Raw genomic sequence first — 6,812 nt, forward strand, 5'->3', positions numbered from 1 at the left:
CTGTAATGCTTTAACACAACCCCTGATGGTACACTTTTCTCCCATCTCTCCCATGTGCAATGTATTTTCTCCTGTGATATCACAACCCCTGAATTTCTTCACACCTAGCCCTCTGGGCTCTGTCTTTGGTGGCTCTTAGTCACTACCTTCTTCCTCTCTTTCTTCTATCCCAACCCCATCATCAAATCCATCACCCTCTTCTATTCCCCCCCCCCCCCCCCCCCCACCATACCATGCTCTTCTACTTTAGTTGGGCTTGTGATATCACAAGTGGAACATGACCTGGTTGTGGTTTGTGCAGGGATTGCCACCATGAACTGCTATACAAACACTACATCTTCACCACCACAACTGCTTGTTGACTCCTTATGGACCATGTCTTCTCCACTCCCGAATCCTATTATTCCACTTCCTTATCCCTCTTCGAACCCGGTAAGCCTTCCCGATAGCTTCTTCGACATTCCTGGGGTTGGTTCTCCTGCGGATCTTCAGTTCATAGGCACCCCAGGTCTCTCCATTGTCGCTACGGAGGCTATGCATTGCACCCCAGTCCATGTTCCATCCCCAAGCATTGTTAGCACAAATGCATTTAAAAAGTAGTTGCCGTTTTTGGCCGTTTTAAACTCGTTTTTCCGTATGCTGCACACAATACATGGAAAAATGGAAACGACAAGAAAATTCGTTTAAAATGGCCATTTTAAAATGTGTTTCCATATTTTAAGGGTAGAATAGGAATTTTACTATATTCATTAGAAAAACAAAAACAAAGCAAAACCATTTGTTGTGAACTTGTAATTCACACTAGGGTTTCAGACATTCGGATTTCAGAGTCTCAGACCCATTAGAATATCAGATTGCCCAAATGTTGTTGAACGCTTGAATCTCAAGCGTAAGAGTCGTAAGACTTCATCAAATCTGCTATTTTGCTCGAGATTGAAATCGAAACTCCAAGGGTCTTTCGGGGAGGAATGGAGGATTGAAAGTTGAAATCGAAGCGTCTTCTAGTTCATCTTTGTTACTTGAGGTCCACCATTAAAATCAAATCCAAGGCTCCAAGCTTCTTTTTGCCTCTCTTCTACTAAACAAGAAAAGAGAGAGAAGATAACTCTCCCATTGCGTTTTGTGAGAAGGCAAAAGATGAACTGATCTTTTTTTTCTTTTTATAGAATTATTTCTTCTCTTACTAGTTTCATTACTTGATGGTTCTTGAAGAATAGTCGATTACAAAATGATATGTAGTTCATCTTTTACCTATTAAATTCTTGTTACATCCATAATAATTTGTTAATTTCTCTTACCTGTTTCTTCCCTCTGTTACTTGTTACAAACTTACAATCATCAATCATCATAACATATTTGTAACACCATGCATCCCCATTTTTATAGTCGATTACAGAATGAATTCAGCATTGGACCCTGCAGAAGAATGAGAAAGCATATGAATATTCATGATCCCTCCAGCATTGGACCCTGTAGAAGAATGAGAAACACCTTGTTCTTCCAATTATATGGCTGATCTCATTGTAGCTGTCCCCAAGACTGTGGAAATGCCATAGCTTAGTAATTTTCTTTGTGGTGCATTCTTCCAATTATATGCCATCTCATTGTGTCTTCTTGATTTTTTTTGTTTAGAACCCTCTCTGTTCAGTTCCTCCATTATTCCATGTACTTATTGAGAAGTAGATTTTTATTATGTTGTATTAATTTTTAATTTGAAATTTACATTGGATGCTATACTCTGGATGATATATGCATGAATGTTTGATGTAGTTTTAGTTTATAACATTAGATGCAGGTATACAGGTAATAATCTCTCAAATTACATGAGTATATTACTGTTTTTTTGGTTTCGTTTTTTTGAAAACTACATGTTTAATACTTGTACTATTCGTTTGTCGTTCCCTTTTTTTTACCGTACCGTTCATTGTTTTCATCTATTTAAAACCCATATTATACGTCTCTATTTTTTTCCGTTCCTATTTTTTCTAACAATGTCCCCGACCAATGTTACTACTCAGACTACAACAAAGCAAAAATTTCATGATGAGGAATACCCATACTTCCATTTCAATGGGGCCAAAACGGTTACCATTAAACAATTTATTTTCCAGTTTGGATACATTTCCCATCATTTCGATACTTTCTATCCCAACACCCAATCCCCTGTTCCAGAGTCTGAACCACCCACTGCTTCGATTCCCTCTTCTTCCCGGAAAAGAAGACGACCTACATTATGAGAGGAGTATGATGCTGACTTTGAACTCATCTCCAGTATTCAGAAAGCACTCGCCTCCTCTAACAAGGATGTTCTCACTAAGCACATTATTGAATCGATTGGAATGAGGGATGATGGTACAGAACCGCCACTGTACAGGGTTACAACTGCAAATCTAGAAAATACTTTTGTGGGAGAAACTCTTGGAAGCTGGGCAAATCATGAAACCACCAACCAGGTAACTGTATCTTCCTCTTTCTTTAAATCTGCTACGTACCTTTCGGTTTCATTTTGTGTTTGTCTTGGTTTAATTATTGCTTGGTTCAAACTTCACACTCATTATATTCGTCGTTAATTTATTCCTAGGTAAAATTAGCAGGCATCACTTGTTATATTTTTCTTGTTCTCTTTGGTTTGGTTTTTATTATTGCTGTGACCTATCGCTTTTTCCCTCTTAATGAGTTATTGTTTCTATCTTTTCTAGATCCGGTTCCCCTCCCTTTGGATGATTATTTTTGTTTTTCTTTTCTCTATTGTAATCTTGGTGTGTTGTGATGCTTTGAATTTATGCACCTTTTGGGTATTTCTTTAGGGTTTAACTGGGTGTGGTATTTTACACTTTTTCCATTTTCTTCGTTTCCTTCCTTTCTCTTCCGCATGTTGTTGCTATTGTGGTTCCTTAGTAATTTTTTGAGTAGCTTGAGGGGGTCTCTGCAGATGCCACAGGGCATCAAAGTTCTACACTGGAACATTAGAGGTTTAAATAGTAGAGTCACTAAATCCACCCTCCTTACCTATTGCAAAAAAACCAACCCAAACATTATTTTCCTGTGTGAGACGAAAATTAAAAATCACTCGTCCTTTCGTCTGTACCCTTTCTTTAACAATTATAATAGAGACTGTTTTCACAATAGTGAGGGCTCAAAAGGGTTCAAAAGGTCTCAAAGGAGGAATGTGGGTTCTTTTCTCTAGATAGATACTTTTCTCAATCATCTGTATCAATGCCAACCTCATGGCATTTGAGATCAACTCTCCTATTGGGAAATGGGTCCTTATATGTCTGTATGCACCACCTGCATCCCAACATAGATTACCGTTCTTTGAAGATCTCAACTGATTTCTTTCTTCACTTTCCCTCCTTGTTTTATTGATCAGGGATTTCAATGAATTATTACATCCCGATGACAAACTGGGGGGGAAATGTTTCAAACCGGATCCCTTTTCATCTAAACTTTCTTCCCTCCTTGATGACCATGGCCTCCATGAAATCTCATTATGTGGTTGTCCTTTTATCTGGTCCAATCTTCAGAAACCTCTCATGTTAATTAAAGAAGCCTTGGATAGGTGTTTTGCGTGTCATCATTGGGCAAGTATGCATTCCGGGGCTAAGCTATCCAAATTTTCTTCTCTTGGGTCATACCATAATCCAATCTTTCTTTCATCACTTTACCCACCACCTTGTTTGAAGCGTTTGTTTCATTTCTAAGATGCCTAGACCTGTCACCTTGAATTTAAGAATTTTTTTAAATCCAATCATGGCTTTCATTGGAAAATGATTCTCTTCCTACTAAACTGGCATCCTTCAGCAGATTGCTCTCTAAATGGAACAGGAATGTGTTCGGCAACATTGATACCTTGAAATGGACCTTTCTTAAGGCTATTAAAACTTTAGAAGACTCTCACCCCTTCGACCATACGTCTCTTGAGGATATTCACAATGAATTATCTTGGGTGCTGAAAGCCGAAGAGATTTTTTGGTTTCAGAAGTCTCGACACCTTTACATCAATGAAGGTGATAGGAACACTAGGTTTTACCATACGATAACCTGAATTTTGCGTCATTTTAATAGTATCTCCTCTATCACTTCTTCTAATGGAAGAACGGTTTCCAACCCCAATGAAATAGCATATGCCTTTGCCTCACACTTGTCATCCATTCTTTCAACATCTAACCCAGGTAATCCTGCAGTGATCGAATGTCTTTTCCCCAATTCTCTATCTGATGAGGACCGTGTTTCTTTGGATGGAGTCCCGGACTTGGAAGAGATTAAAATGCTGTCGGTTATAAAGCCCCTAGTCCAGATGGCTTTCAAGCAATTTTTTTCCAAAAATTTTGGGACTTAGTCCAGGATGATGTAATCGGTCTTGTCTCTCATTTCTTTAGGGACATTACATTGCCCTCAGGTCTTAATCATACTTTAATATGTCCCATTCCAAAAAAGCCTAATCCTTCCGGGGTTGAGGATTTCAGGCCTATCAGCCTCTGTAGTGTAGCCTACAAATTTATTTCCAAAATTCTGGCTACTAGACTCCACTCGGTCTTACACAATCTAATTTCCCCTTTCCAATCTGCCTTTGTTCTTGGCCAGCAAATTCATGATAATATTATTATTGCCCATGAAAATTTTCACTTTTTGAATAAATCTAAGAGTAAGACTGGATGGGTTGCTATCAAATTAGACATGGCTAAAGCATATGATCGGGTTGAATGGGGTATTATTCGGGGTATTCTCGATTGCCTCGGGGTTGGAAATAGATGGGGTGACCTTAATAGCTATATCATTAGTACCACAACCTTTTCCATTAAGCTCGGTGGTTCCGCATTGTCGTGGTTTGAACCCTCTAGGGGTCTTTGACAGGGTTGTTTGCTCAACCCTTTTTTGTTTCTTTTGGCTATGGAAGGTATGTCCAGGCTCCTAACTTGCTATCGAGATTTTAATTTTTTTTAGGGGAATTAAGGTTGTTAGAAATGCCCCTGAAGTCTCACATCTATTTTTGGATGATGATACTTTTATCTTTTGCCGTGCTACCTTGGAAGACTTATCCTCCATTAAGGCTGTTTTGGAGCTATTCTCAAACATTTCTGGATTGACTGTCAATCCCACCAAAATTTGCATGGATTTTAGTGCCAATGTTTCTGCTACAAATAGAAATCGGTTTTGTAACCTCATGGACATGAAGGAAATGGATTCTAACTTAGTTTTTCTTGGAACCCATCTTTATTACAACAAAAATAAAAGAGGATGTCTCCAGAACATGATAAGCAAGGTGAAAAACAAGTTGACTCAGTGGAAGGCAAATCAACTTACCTTTGTAGGAAGATCGGTTCTGATTCATTCCATTCTCGCCTCTACTCCTTCTTACCTTATGTCATCTTGATTCAATTTATTCAAAATTTTGGAATGGTGACATTACAGGCAAGAAGAAGACCCATCTGATTGGGTGGAGGAGAATGTGTAAACCCAAGATCGTGGGGGGATTGGGATTTAAATCTTCAGAAACCCAAAACAAAGCCTTAATATGCAAATTTGATGGAGACTAATGACTGAACCTGATTCCCTTTCAGCTCGTATTTTAAAAAGTAGATACTTCCCAAATAGAAGCTTGTTCCATCCTTCTACCTTGAAAAAGAAAGGGTCTTGGCCGTGGAATAGTAACACTACTGTTCTCCCTATTCTATCCCGATCGTGTACACACATCAATGGCAATGGCAGGAACACAGGCCTGATTTGGGACCCATAGATACTAGCTCTCACAAATTCCAGTCCACAAGATCGCTGGGCACTGCAAATATTTCTATTCCTAATTCTTTGCAGAACGAGAAGGTAAGTGATTGCATGATAAATGATGGTTGGGATGTCAATCTTCTTAGTACTTTTCTCCTTGTTCACTTTCTCTATTCAAAATAATCATATACAGGACCAATGGAGGTGTGTTAAATCGAAAATAGGAGTCCTTTCCGCCAAACTGGCTGCTAAGTGAGTAATGAATCACCTACTGGCTAATATTATTGGATTATCTAACAGGTGTTCATGCTCTTCTCTATGCTCACATTGGTGGCGCTTTTTCTGGAAGACAAATTTCCATCCAAAATTTAAGACTTTTTCTAGCGAGTTGCCCTCAATGGACTTCCAACAAGGGATAAGCTAGGAAAATAGATACCTTTGGACGATCGTTGTGTCCTTTGTAACTTGAATCAAGAAAAATGTGGCATTTTTTCCTATCATGCGAATTTTCTAAACGCATCTGGGCAGTATGCCCATTAGGACTAAATACCATGGTTCTCCAAGCTCCTACTTTTTAGGATATTATCATGTATTTCTATAAGTTTGACAACTGGACCAGACATGATCGGGAACACTTATTTTAGAGCTTTATTATAGTTTGCTATTTTATTTGGAACCATAGGAACAATATAATATTTAAGAAGGTTAAACCCAACCCCCATGATATTCTGAATCCAGCTCGTAATTGGGTTCATAACTTGAGTCGTGAGTTCCACGCAGCCGAATCTGACTCGAAAAATGCATCACCCCAAACATTCACAATCTAGCCTATAATCATCCTAACCATATTTTTATTTGCGTGGTTATACATAAGCCGAAACATGGTTTAGTGGGATGGTTGTAGGCTTACTAAATGGTTATGATAAAAAGTTACTAATTACAGATTATTAATGACAGGAAACCCTACTGAAGGAAGTGCCATGACCCTTTTGTTTGGAGCAGAATATGCCATAGGTCAAGGAGTAAATCTCATAGAAATATGGACTGAGTTAGAGATACTTCAGCAGCTCACTTTTGATCTAGGAAATTTT

General features: G+C 38.6%; 1 long non-coding RNA gene across 1 annotated transcript; it reads left to right on the plus strand.

Annotated features, from left to right (window-relative positions):
• The first annotated feature begins 2,003 nt into the window (after positions 1-2,003).
• On the plus strand, positions 2,004-6,397 carry LOC122073862. The gene is made up of 2 exons (XR_006138893.1): positions 2,004-2,453; positions 6,022-6,397. It is a non-coding gene; the product is annotated as an uncharacterized LOC122073862 (long non-coding RNA).
• The last annotated feature ends 415 nt before the right edge of the window (positions 6,398-6,812 follow it).

The sequence above is a fragment of the Macadamia integrifolia genome, chromosome 3, assembly GCF_013358625.1.
Source record: "Macadamia integrifolia cultivar HAES 741 chromosome 3, SCU_Mint_v3, whole genome shotgun sequence".
Lineage (NCBI taxonomy): Eukaryota > Viridiplantae > Streptophyta > Magnoliopsida > Proteales > Proteaceae > Macadamia > Macadamia integrifolia.